The 14,037-nt window shown below is 42.0% G+C and overlaps 1 protein-coding gene across 1 annotated transcript in view; it reads right to left on the bottom strand.

The window, feature by feature from the left end:
- LOC124804958 (proteasome maturation protein) overlaps positions 1-14,037 on the bottom strand; it is a 36,339-nt gene that overhangs the window by 4,871 nt on the left and 17,431 nt on the right. The window lies entirely within an intron of this gene.

The following is a 14,037-nucleotide window of genomic DNA, read 5'->3' as shown; positions in this document are numbered from 1 at the left end:
TTTTGATGATCATTCCTACCTATGTAGGTTGGGCTCAACAAAATATTTTCACATTTGGAAGAGAAAGTTGATGAGTGAAATTTCGTAAATAGATCTCGCCACGACGAAAAACGTCTTTGCTTTAATGACTTCCATCCCAACTCGCGTATATCTGCCACACTCTCTCCCCTATTACGTGATAATACAAAACGAGCTGCCCTTTTTTGCACCCTTTCGATGTCCTTCGTCAATCCCACCTGGTAAGGATCCCACACCGCGCAGCAATATTCTAACAGAGGACGAACGAGTGTAGTGTAAGCTGTCTCTTTAATGGACTTGTTGCATCTTCTGAGTGTCCTGCCAATGAAACGCAACCTTTGGCTCGCCTTCCCCACAATATTATCTATGTGGTCTTTCCAACTGAAGTTGTTCGTAATTTTAACACCCAGGTACTTAGTTGAATTGACAGCCTTGAGAATTGTACTATTTATCAAGTAATCAAATTCCAACGGATTTCTTTTGGAACTCATGTGGATCACCTCACACTTTTCGTTATTTAGCGTCAACTGCCACCTGCCACACCATATAGCAATCTTTTCTAAATTGCTTTGCAACTGATACTGGTCTTCGGATGACCTTACTAGACGGTAAATTACAGCATCATCTGCGAACAACCTTGTTCTCTCTGATGGACTCCATGTATAACTGGCAGCCATTCTTCTCACTTTTCTGCAGTTGTGGGACAAGAGAAATCATCTCATCCCCATCAACATGCAAGTCACCGAAGTTGCAACAGGTCTACCAGATGGGAGGCTCTAGCCACACGACATTTCCCATTATCTCCTCACATTCATGCTAAGCAAACTGAACATATCTTGTTGTAGCCATTCATTTTGACGTTTTATTTGATTACTGTTTTGTAGTTGCATGAGCAGAGATGATAGTGAGAGCCAACTGTATATCATTTCCAGTAAATAACATTTTCTCAGCTTTAGTTACATTCATTTTCCTAAACTTATTGGTACAACACATTTTGGAAGCATAGGGCCACCATCAGGCGCCTAAATGTTAACTACACAATAGCTGTTAATTACAGATTCATGTAAACTGCAAAAAGATTTTCTGCCAGTCGCGTCAGTGAGGTTGTATTCTGAGATGTCACTTTCCAGAAATTTAATGATAATGTGTGGTTTTTATTTAAATAATTTCAGAGTACATTATTATCTGCTACACAGAGTGCAAAAACAAAAACTGCTTCATCATTACTTGCCACCTATTCATTGAGGTGTGTGACTCTAGGCCCTGTTCATCTTGAGGCTTTATTCATTCTTATTAAGACTTATCATGCTCATTGATTTCAATGACTTCCCTGAACAAATAATTCTGGCAGGCCTTCCCCACCAGGATGTGCATGGCAGTGAATTTTATTATGGTATTGGTCTTGCAGAGCAGATGCTCCACCACAACTGATTCTCCACCTGTCTCAGCCTGCAGTACGATTACTGTTCGATGATCCTAGTCTTGTGGGTCAGCTACCAATTCATCTTGCACCTGCTACAGGTGTATTAATGATTCCTTTTTTCTGGCTCAAGAGATGATTTGAAAGTTGGCCAGGTATTGGTAGGTGTATGCCGCTTACCAATACACTCTGTAGTTTAGATTCTCATCATTCCTTGTAATCAGCACATTTAGAAAGTGTAGCTTTTGGTCCTTTTCTACCTCCATAGTAAATTTAATGTTGCTTTGAATACTGTTCAGATGTCTTATGAAATCGCCAAAATGTTTCCTAGCACAGCCCCACACAACAAACATTTCACTGACGTACTCTAGCCAGTTCCCTGGGATGACCACATGATTTAAGACCCATAGAAAGACAGCTGAGCAGGTGGCCAAGGGCAGAGAGATGGGTGGATAGCAAAGACCAAAGGGTGATGAGAGTAACATCAGTCGATAGCCTTCAGGCTGCTCATTGAATGTAAACAAATTAAAACACTATGGAGGGAGGCCTTAGAAACAAAATGGAGGACTCCGCGAACGGTTAGAAGTGCTGCTGTGAACACACTACATGATCATGGCAATAAATGGTGTTCTAAACCAGGAGATGTCAAAGCGTATCCTACCTTATCAATTGTATTAGAACCATCAATGTACAAGATGGTGGCACCCTGGAACTCTGCAAGGTTGGCACGTAGAAGATGCTGGAAAATTATAGGGGTGAGGGACCTTAGGATCCTGGAATAGGTCAGTCCTAATCCGTGGTCTAGGCACCACCACAGGAGGGTAATGGGAGGAAATACGTGGGGTGGATTCCAGTGAGTGGAGATGAAAATCCTGACGGGGAAGTGAGACGCACACCAACTCGTAATCCCACCCATGGGCAGTCGTCAGGAGGGTGATATCCCTCGTTTGCAAAGAGGATACACGGGATGGTCAGGGAATTGGCAAATGGCGATTGCACCATCATATTAATAGAGGAGGAATCCCCGCTTCTGTGAGGAGACTGTCACAGGGAATAGTGCAATAGCCAGATGCACCCCACAATGGTGAACAGGGTGAAATAGTTGCAAAGTGGAAGGAGCCGCTGAGCCACAAACCTTGTAACAATACCAACGCTATACTATTGTACATATAATAAATTTTTCTTCTAATTTTCGATAAATTAGTGTAATCGATGTTCTGATTTCATTTCTTTTCTTTTCATGTCATTATGTTAAAGAAACTGTAAACAACTTTCGATGTGAATATTAATGTTTATGTCAAATTGCAAGCAATATTGTAACAAAATTGAAATGTAAGAAATGTTGAAACTGTTGTAAGATGTTAAAGTTGTAATTGTGCGCCTGGTCCATACGTAGGCAATGTATTAGGATATGTAGAATGCAAAACCTCGGGTGAATACCCTGTCTGTAGGGGAGCGGTAAAAGGCGGATGGCAGGCGAGCGCGGGAAGATGCACACGGGCGCTGTACGGCATAACGGGCTCAGCAGTAGTAGTCGGAGTTGGGCATCGGTCTGAGAAACATGTTCTGGATCGAGGAGGCTCTCCTGGAAAACGTGATTTTGTTGAGCCTCGGATGTGCCGTTTCCGACGCCTATACAGCATGGCAATATTCCATAGGCACTAAACGGAAAAGTATGGCGACGCTAAGAAGAAGCAAAGTGCCGATACATCAAGAGTCATTGCTGTGATTGTATGTGTGCTCTGTGCCACGCCATCTCGCCGCCTGCCGACCGCCGCAGCGATACAAACAGGTTGAAACTTTTAGTACTGTATTCGTGTGGACCAGTGTTACTTTTGTTCCATACTGTTCAATAACAACTTAAATTTTACCAGAACTGTCCTATCAGTTAATTATCCTCACAACTAACCTAGACAGGGTCCTTTCCACATGTTGTGCAATCCGAGTGTCCCGAAATGAAGATTTAAAGTTGATGTTAATAAAAATTACCTGCAGCCCTATCTATGTTAGAATGATGTTTAACGAACTTTGTTGTTAATGAATATATCGGTAAATAACAAAGGTCTGACAAAGTTGGAAGATAATGTTGAAATGGGTTTAGTAATGAAATTTAATTAATTTGAGACAAAAATAATGGTAGTTAAATGAGCAGGAAATAAGACAAAAAGAGTAGTAACTCATATATCGGAAATCTTGAGTGCCTAATGATTTCAATAATCAAAATTTTCAATACAGTGATCATAACAGTTTCAGGGTCCTCCCCCCCCCCTTTTCCTTTTCTATACATTTGAATTCTGAAGTGTACGGAACTGATTTGACCAGCAAAGTTAAAGTCAATATAAAACCAAAATTTATCAGTGTTTTACCTTTTTCAAAATTGACATTGTATGTGTGTTTCGAAAGTGCTATTTCTAGGGTAACCTATGCCCGATTTTAATCAGATCAATAGACAGTACGAAGTTTGTAGTAAACATTATAGTGTAATGTTATGTATTTATGGTTTATCCATATTGGTACGGAAAAGGGAAATTATCAGTTCAGTAGATTTTCTGGTTCTAAAATTTACCATATTATGCAGTATTATTACGTGTTGTTTGGCACGAACGTACATCACTTGTACAGGGAAGAAACTTAGTTAATGCCTAATTGGGCTGGCGACTGTATTATTAACAATTTGGTAGCATCTTCTGTGTTGTTTCTTGTCCGTCCTGACGTGTAGTTTCATTTCGTACTTGCTTGACGTATCATTGTTATTATTGAGTGGGTATACGTCTGATTTGCCTCCATTCAGGTACACGCGGTCAAAATCTATACCAAAATCCTTTCTCTTAAGGTGAAGCCCGTCAACTTACCATAGTACAGGCTTTACAGAGTATCGTACGCCCAAGCGTAGTGTTACAAGTGGCGACCGGTGATAGGACATCCAGTTGTTATCGGATACAAATTAATGTGAATACCGAACAGTGGATGTTCAGTGGCACGAATTGCAATAATATTCAGTAAAGTAAATAGCAGTGAACGTCAAGTACAGTGGAGAGGTGTAATTTGCATTCAGTATGGACAAGAACATAGAAACAGTAGATGTGCCGAGCGTAATGAAGAATGCGCATGGCAATAGCAGGAGTTTACGCGGTCAGATAACAGATGGCGTTAGCGGAAGACAATTGGCGTATATACAATATCACGAACATGTTAACGAACAGATTGAAATGTCGAGATTGCCTCGAACACAGCAAGGGATAAAACAAGAAGTAGAGGATGACTTTGTAGATGATAGTGGGTATGTGAACGAATCCACTGACATGTTTGATTCTCCACAGATAAAGAAAGAATCGAAAGAAAATTTTGAGGTAGGATCGGAACACACCGATTCCGTAGAACAAAACAGTGTGAAAATTTTAAGCATGAACGATTTATTTGAACAATTAACCAAACAAATTGAAGGACAGAGTGAGCAGCTCATAACACAGAATAATCAGCTTAAAACACACGTTGCCGAGCAGCTCAAAACGCAGAATGATCAGCTTCAGAAACAAGTCAGTAATCAGGTTAGTAAGCTTAAAACACATGTTGATGAGCAGCTTAAAACAAAGTAATCAGCTTAAAACACACGTTGACAAGCAGCTTAAAACACAAGTTGGTCAGGTTAAAGCACAGGTCGAAGAGCAAGGAATTAAAATTAGTAAACAAATAGAACAGTTAGAACAACAAGTGGGTAGTTTAAGCTCTGTAGTAAATACTATGAAGTTTGAAATTGACACAATTAATAAAAATATGGATACTATGCAGGGGGAAATTGACAACATTAACAGTAGGTTTGATGTTGAAATTCTCAACATCCAAGAGAAAGTAGAGCCTCTAGTTGAAACAAAAGCAGACGAAAAAGTTTTCGATCTTAAAACTGAGATCGTAAACGAATGTCAACATGGAATCTCACAGTTGAAAAAGGCAGTTTCAGACACGGAAAGAGATTTAGGTGAGAAAGTTACCGGATGTGTACAAAAATGTGAACAAAATACTTCGAAAATTCAAGGCAAAATTTTCGATCTTGAGAGTAAAATTAAAGATAGGCCTGGTGTTGTCTATAATGGCACACCACTTACGAAGCTATTGGAAGGTGAGGAACGCTTCGATCCCGCCAAGAAACATAACGGATGGCATCCGTTAGATTTCATCAAAAATTGCGAGAGAATGTTTCCTGAACACTTGTCTGGTCAGGAAAAGATAAACGTAGTAATTAGCGCCTTAGCAGGTGACGCTAAGCGCTGGGGAATTAATTTGAATACCGAACGAATGACGTTCGAAGAATTTAAGCAAAAATTTACGGAAGAATATTGGTCTGAACAAAAACAGGATCATTTGTGGCGCGAGTTTATCATGGCCAAACTTCATGATAACAGGGGCAGGAATTCTTTGAAAGATTTCTGCGAATATTGGTACCGGAAGTTGACGCATTTAAGAGGAAGAAGATCCGATTCAGAAATCATCTGGGAGCTATATAAAACGCTTACAGAAGATTCAAAGAGATACGTGGGAAGCAATCATCGCAGCTTCCAAGCATTTCTCGAAAGGGTCGAAGACCACTGGCGCGAAAGTCGAGCCAATTACCAGAATTTTGGTAACAGAAATAATCGTAATAATGACGAAAGAAATGACGGCGATGGGTTTCGCGTCAATATGATACAAAGAGGTAGGGGCAGAGGAAGAGGAAGTTATCTAGGTCGCGGTAGAGGGTACACCGCGCAAAATAATAACAACGCGGGAAACTGATTTCCGCGAACGTTGTGGGCCAAACGGAAGCGGACAGTACATACCGGCCTCGATTTAAGAAATGTTACCGGACTAACACTAAAGTTATGAGACAGGTTAGAGACAGGCGTGGAACGACGCAACGTGTAATTGCGGGCCAAGCGCCAGGTGCGAGCGCTGGTGAGTCATCTTTGCCGCGCAGAGCAATACTTGTTAACAGGTGAGTGGAGCATCAGAGGGCAACGGCCCAGCCTAGCAGAACAGCTGTTCTGAGAGAAGCCGCTAGCAATGCGGCAGCATTAGGTACGAACATTGCCGTAAGAACTGGTGAATACATTACGAGTGGTAATTTCGGGACAAAGGAAATAGTAGATGAAACAGTGGATACACAGAGAGGTGCGGTTAGCAGTGTTAGCAATAAAGTAAATGGCGAGAACGAATTAGCAGAAGTAACTGATTGGCGTGTGCAGATCGACGATCTGTACAAAGGCCTTAAGCAATGTGAGTGGGAGGATTTTAAGAAGGAGTATGAGGCAAGGAAGTTAATTAGTGGAAAAGGAAATAGTAGGGGCGTCGATAAGGTGACGTGGCCCAAATTTGAAGAGGAGAGAGTAAATAGCGCCGCGCAAAGTACGCGTGCTGCCGATAGGACGAAGGTTAAAGATAGGAAGGAATTGGAGGATGAAATCCTTAGCATTGACGAGGAAGTAACTTCTGTTAACAATACGCCAATAGTACAAGCTGCTACCGAAAGGCACCGTGGGGAAGGGGCAGGTAATTACCTGAAAGTAATTGAAGTCCACGAGGATTACACTAAATATGAAGTAACAGTGGATGTGAGTAAAGCTGATAATGAGGCCGTTTTGCCAAAAGAAGATACTGAGTTAAAATCAAAGCCTGATGAAAATGCAGAGGAAGAACTTAGTGCCTGTCTCAGAAAAGCTTTTATATTAGAACCTGAAAGCGATCCAGAATGGTCGGATTCGGACGATAGTTCAGATGACGAATATTTCGGTACTAGTGAAAATAATGGGGATACAGCTAATTGCGATATTGTACCTAATGATGATGAAGTTTCAAAACAAAATCCAGATGTTGAGACTGAACAAAGAAAGAAAGAGCCACCTGACGACTCAGTGTTTATTTTGCAAAGAGTTCAGGTAAGCAAAGACTTTGAACTCCAGAAACCTAGAAAGCCACCAGATATAAATGGTTCATAGGTCAGGAACGTATCTGGGGACAATGTCACAGTCGACCAAGGTGCGTTGTGGAAAAAACAGGAAGCGGCATGATTTAGAGTCTGGGGCAGATTTATATTGGACTTTGAGACTGTCATGAACACCTTACATCATGAAACTACTGGGTTCCCACCGGAAGAAATTTTGTTAGGCAGCAGAAGTAAAAGTTTAATTGAAGAAAAACTAGAGTTTCCACCTTGTACAAGCTTGGGGTTGAGTCAAAAGAAAGAATTAGTCAGAAAAAAGGGCAAAGCAAAAAGCTGAATCTAGATCTAAAAGACGTGATAAAAACCTGAAAGTTTCAAAATTTAAAATTGGGGATTATGTTCTTTTAAAAACCCATGAAAAGTCTAGTGAACTGAACCATGAAATTTCCAAATTTAAATATATTTATAATGGACCGCATATAATACAGAACATTCCACACGATCATGCTTATTACTTGACCTACCCAAAAATCCAAAAGACCTTTAGGTGTAAGAAATGTGGTGGACCTGAAACTATGTTCCTAGGAGTGAGTGACCTAAGTACACTCAGAAAGCAATTTGCAATAAATATGCTATATTTTATACTGAAACTATTTTATTCCAAATGTAACAAATCTTTGTAACTGTATATATACCAATGTCAGTGTGCTAATATACTTATGCGAGTTTCAGATTACCAAATGTACTGTAAATGTAAAGATGTATGGAGAAAAGGGTTGAAAAGAAAGGATAAATGCTGTAAGCCAGATAAAAGATGGGACTGTCAAAAATCAAAGTGGGCAGTATATGAGTCATAATATAAAGGACTTCCATACACCAAAGAGGGCAGATAAATAGTCAAAGGAGAATTTTAAGTGTGGTACAGGAAATGTGATAAAATGGTGCGAAACAGACTGCCCAACTCTGAATAATAGGCAGCAAATATGTGTAGTAATTTTCTAAATATTATTGTGTGTTTATTAGTAAGTAAGGAAATGGACTGCCATTCAATGCAAGCAGCAACAAATTGTCTTATAGTGTATTTGCTTTTGTAGTTAAGTGTTAGTGTTCCAGATTTTGAAATTATTTCTTTGAGAAATTTAGTAAAAATGAGTAATTTGCTATTTAAATCATGTTTTGATAGGAGGTTGGACTGTGCCAAAGGCACTTAAGCAAACGATAAGTAAATGTTCTCGATATATTAAAAAGTATAGACCTATATAATGTGAGTGAAAGTAAGTTTGTGGTATAAAAAATTTTTGATGGGACAATCACACAAAGATTCAGAACCACTGTATAAATATAAAAATTAGTGTTCCCATCAAATTTGCACTTAGTGAAATTTACTGGAAACAGGGGCATGTGTAACAACACCAACGCTATACTATTGTACATATAATAAATTTTTCTTCTAATTTTCGATAAATTAGTGTAATCGATGTTCTGATTTCATTTCTTTTCTTTTCATGTCATTATGTTAAAGAAACTGTAAACAATGTTCGATGTGAATATTAATGTTTATGTCAAATTGCAAGCAATATTATAACAAAATTGAAATGCAAGAAATGTGGAAACTGTTGTAAGATGTTAAAGTTGTAATTGTGCGCCTGGTCCATACGTAGGCAATGTATTAGGATATGTAGAATGCAAAACCTCGGGTGAATACCCTGTCTGTAGGGGAGTGGTAAAAGATAGATGGCAGGCGAGCGCGGGAAGATGCACACGGGCGCTGTACGGCATAACGGGCTCAGCAGTAGTAGTCGGAGTTGGGCATCGGTCTGAGAAACATGTTCTGGATCGAGGAGGCTCTCCTGGTTCAAATGGCTCTGAGCACTATGGGACTTAACATCTATGGTCATCAGTCCCCTAGAACTTAGAACTACTTAAACCTAACTAACCTAAGGACAGCACACAACACCCAGCCATCACGAGGCAGAGAAAATCCCTGACCCCGCCGGGAATCGAACCCGGGAACCCGGGCGTGGGAAGCGAGAACGCGGAGGCTCTCCTGGAAAACGTGATTTTGTTGAGCCTCGGATGTGCCGTTTCCGACGCCTATACAGCATGGCAATATTCCATAGGCACTAAACGGAAAAGTATGGCGACGCTAAGAAGAAGCAAAGTGCCGATACATCAAGAGCCATTGCTGTGATTGTATGTGAGCTCTGTGCCTCGCCATCTCGCCGCCTGCCGACTGCTGCAGCGATACAAACAGGTTGAAACTTTTAGTACTGTATTCGTGTGGACCAGTGTTACTTTTGTTCCATACTGCTCAATAACAACTTAAATTTTACCAGAACTGTCCTATCAGTTAGTTATCCTCACAACCAACCTAGACAGGGTCCTTTCCACATGTTGTGCAATCCGAGTGTCCCGAAATGAAGATTTAAAGTTGATGTTAATAATAATTACCTGCAGCCCTATCTATGTTAGAATGATGTTTAACGAACTTTGTTGTTAATGAATATATCGGTAAATAACAAAGGTCTGACAAAGTTGGAATATAATGTTGAAATTGGTTTAGTAATGAAATTTAATTAATTTGAGACAAAAATAATGGTAGTTAAATGAGCAGGAAATAAGACAAAAAGAGTAGTAACTCATATATCGGAGATCTTGAGTGCTTAATGATTTCAATAATCAAAATTTTCAATACAGTGATCATAACAGTTTCAGGGTCCCCCCCCCCCCCCCTTTTCCTTTTCCTTTTCTATACATTTGAATTCTGAAGTGTACGGATCTGATTTGACCAGCAAAGTTAAAGTCAATATAAAACCAAAATTTATCAGTGTTTTACCTTTTTCAAAATTGACATTGTATGTGTGTTTCGAAAGTGCTATTTCTAGGGTAACCTATGCCCGATTTTAATCAGATCAATAGACAGTACGAAGTTTGTATTAAACATTGTGGTGTCACCGCCAGACACCACACTTGCTAGGTGGTAGCTTCTAAATCAGCAGCGGTCCGCTAGTATACGACGGACCCGCGTGTCGCCACTGTCAGTAATTGCAGACCGAGCGCCGCCACACGGCAGGCCTAGAGAGACGTCCTGGCACTCGCCCCAGTTGTACAGCCGACTTTGCTAGGAAAGGTTCACTGAGAATTACGCTCTCAATTGCCGAGACGATAGTTAACATAGCCTTCAGCTACATCAATTGCTACGACCTAGCAAGGCACCAATTATCCTTTGCTATGTATCTAATTAAGCATGTACAGTAACAAGACCAATGTTCACCAATTGTGGATTAAAGTTAAGTATTCCAGCAGCTACGTACTTTTCTTTATAGCATTCATTACGTATCCTGTTTCAGACCTCACGCCAGCCTGCGTGAGTTTAAGCGCGTGCCTTTCGGTTACCCGTCACTCTGGATTGGCTGTCTTGCCAGTCCACAACAAACATTATAGTGTAATGTTATGTATTTATGGTTTAGCCATATTGGTACGGAAAAGGGAAATTATCAGTTCAGTAGATTTTCTGGTTCTAGAATTTACCATATTATGCAGTATTATTACGTGTTGTTTGGCACGAACGTACATCACTTGCACAGGGAAGAAACTTAGTTAATGCCTAATTAGGCTGGCGACCGTATTATTAACCATTTGGTAGCATCTTCTGTGTTGTTTCTTGTCCGTCCTGGCGTGTAGTTTCATTTCGTACTTGCTTGACGTATCATTGTTATTACTGAGTGGTTATACGTCTGATTTGCCTCCATTCAGGTACACGCGGTCAAAATCTATACAAAAATCCTTTCTCTTAAGGTGAAGCCCGTCAACTTACCATAGTACAGGCTTTAAAGAGTATCGTACGCCCGAGCGTAGAGTTACAACCTGACTACCATAATCTAGTCTGGACAGGAAAAAAAGAGGTACTGTCTGCACCCCAAGATGTGAGGGCCAGGAGGCAGAGAGCATTAACCTTCCGCGTGCATGTAGTCTTTAGGTGGTGAATATGGGGAAGCCATGTCAGCTTTTTATCAAAAATAATCCGAAAAAAATGGGACTATGCTACTACATCAAGGAACAGGTCATCTAAATAAAGTTCCGGACAGGGGCGCACTGTGGTTCATGACAAAAATACATAACCTGCATTTTGGAGGGAGAAAACTGGAAGTCATGGGAGGTGGCCCACGCAGACGCCTGTCAGATGGTGCCTTGGAGCCGGCACTCAGCAGATGCTACTGCGTGGGAGCTGCACCAAATCGTCGACGTACATCATCAGGGTAATCACAGGCCCAACAGAGGTTACAAACAAGCCCACTGATGGCTATGAGGAAGAGTGTGACACTTAGCACAGAACCCTATGCGATATCATTCTCCTGAATCCGAGGGGCGCTGAGTTAAGTACCAACTTGAAACTGGAAGAGCCGGTGAGATAAAAACTCACAAATAAAAATCAGAAGGGGGTCACAGAAGCCCCCGTCATGGAGGGTAACTAAAATGTGATGGCACCAAGCCATGTCATATGCCTTATGTAGGTCAAAGAAGACTGCGACAACATGCTGGCAGTTAGTAAAAGCCTGTCAGATGGCTGTCTCCAATCTGAATAAATGGTCAGTTGGAGATCGTTCTGCCCGGATTGGTTGGTTGGTGAGGAAGGGACCAAACTGCCACGTCATCAGTCCCTTGTTCCGAATAAAACAATGCCACAAGGGCGAGAATAAAACAAGTGAGACTTACAACACAAAATGGAGAGAAAGTAAAAACCACAAGAATGACGGAAGAGCAACAAACACTTAAATGGACAAAAGGGGACAAGATAACTACAGAAACGCAAGAAACAGATAGAAGAGATTAAAACAACAAAACAGATTACCATGGCTGGCTGACCATGAGAATAAAAGAGAGAAGTCAGCCACTCTGCAACACATTAAAACCTCCACGCTAAAAGCACTAGGGTGGAGGACGCAGAGCGACAAAGGACATGCGCTAAAACTTAGATCAAATGATAAAATCCACCCTCACGAATAAAGTGTAAAATTAAATCAGCCAAGGTGGTGGTGTCAGATAAAATTAGCGGCAATGAGTCCGGTAACCAAGATTTCGTCACACGGCAGTTTAAGTGGGACAGTACACGAGAAAATGGGCCACTGACAACCGGGCGCCGCATCGACACTGAGGCAGCTCTTCACGGTGCAGGAGGTAGCCGCGGGTCGCCCAAGCGTGGCCAATGTGGAGCCAGCAGAGAATCACAGAGTCCATGCGAGAGGCCAACATGGAGGACTGCTACACATTCATAGTCTCCTCAATGGCACACAGCTTGTTGTTCATAATGAGACCATGCCATTCTGCCTCCAAAGCCAAAAAACCTAGTGGTGTACAAATGAATGCAGGTCAGTTATTGGAATGCCAACCTAAATAAGCGGTTTCCATGTAGTCTGTTTAGCCAGCCTGTCAGCAAGTTCATGCCTGGGATTCCTACGTGTCCTGGGGTCCACACAAACACCACTGAACGACCGGACCATTCTAGGGCATAGATGGACTCCTGGATGGTCACTACCAAAGGATGACGAGGGTAGTACTGGCCGATAGCTTGAAGAAACGACTCCCCAGGGCATGAACGGATGTGCTCAATAGCATGAGATATAGCCACCAGCTCTGCAGTGAAAACACTGCAGTCATTGGGCTAAGAATGCTGTTCAATATGTCCTCCATGGACATACGTGAAGCCAACGTGACCATCAGCCATCCAGCCATCAGTGTAAACTTCTTTGTGGCCTCAGTACATGTCAAGAATCTAGAGGAAGTGAGAGTGGAGAGCCGCGGGGTGAACTGAATCCTTTGGGCCATGTGAAAGGTCCAGGCGAAGCCGTGGCCTAGGTGTACACCATGGAAGTGTACGTGAATGGGCCACGAGTATAGGTGGTAAAGGCAAGGATTCCAGTTAAAATACAAGGGATCGGACACGAACTGACCTGGGCTCCCAATCGGGAGATGAATCGCCGTGGGTGGGAAAACAAGACAGTAATTTGGATGCGCAGGAGAATTACAGACGTGTGTGACATAACTGGCGAGCAGTTGCGCACCCCTGACCTGCAATGGAGGGACTCCAGCCTCTGCCAGGACGCTGGTCACCAGACTCATCCTAAAAGCTCCCATCACTAGTCGAACGCCACAGTGGTGCACTGGTTGAGTTAACGCAACACTGAAGGTGCTGCTGAACCATAAACCAGACTCCCATAGTCAAGACGGGATTGAACAAGGGCTCTGTAGAGCTGCAGCAGCGTAGAACGATCTGCACCTCAGTTGGTGCTGTCAGGTAGCAAAGCTTAAGCTGACGAAGATGAGGAAGCAAAGTCAACCGAGCATCGAAAACCAGTCCAAAAAATCGATATGTCTCCACTACAGTGAGGGGATTGTCAGTAAGGTAAAGTTCTGGTTCCGGATGAACAGTACGACGCCGACAGAACTGCATAACACATGACTCTGCGGCCAAAAACTGGAAGCCGTGGGCTACAGCCCATCACTGCGCCTTGTGGATGGCTCCCTGTAGGCGCCGCTCAGCAACACCAGTACTGGTGGAGCAGTATGAAATTCAGAAGTCGCCTGCATACAGAGAGGGTGAGACGGACGGCCCTACAGCTGCTGCTAGACCATTAATAGCCACTACAAATAGAGATACACTCAATACAGAGCCCTGTGGGAACTC

This window comes from Schistocerca piceifrons, chromosome 7, assembly GCF_021461385.2.
Source record: "Schistocerca piceifrons isolate TAMUIC-IGC-003096 chromosome 7, iqSchPice1.1, whole genome shotgun sequence".
Taxonomy (NCBI): domain Eukaryota; kingdom Metazoa; phylum Arthropoda; class Insecta; order Orthoptera; family Acrididae; genus Schistocerca; species Schistocerca piceifrons.
Note: the sequence above shows the minus strand (reverse complement) of the source record. Positions and strands in the feature narration are given on the sequence as shown.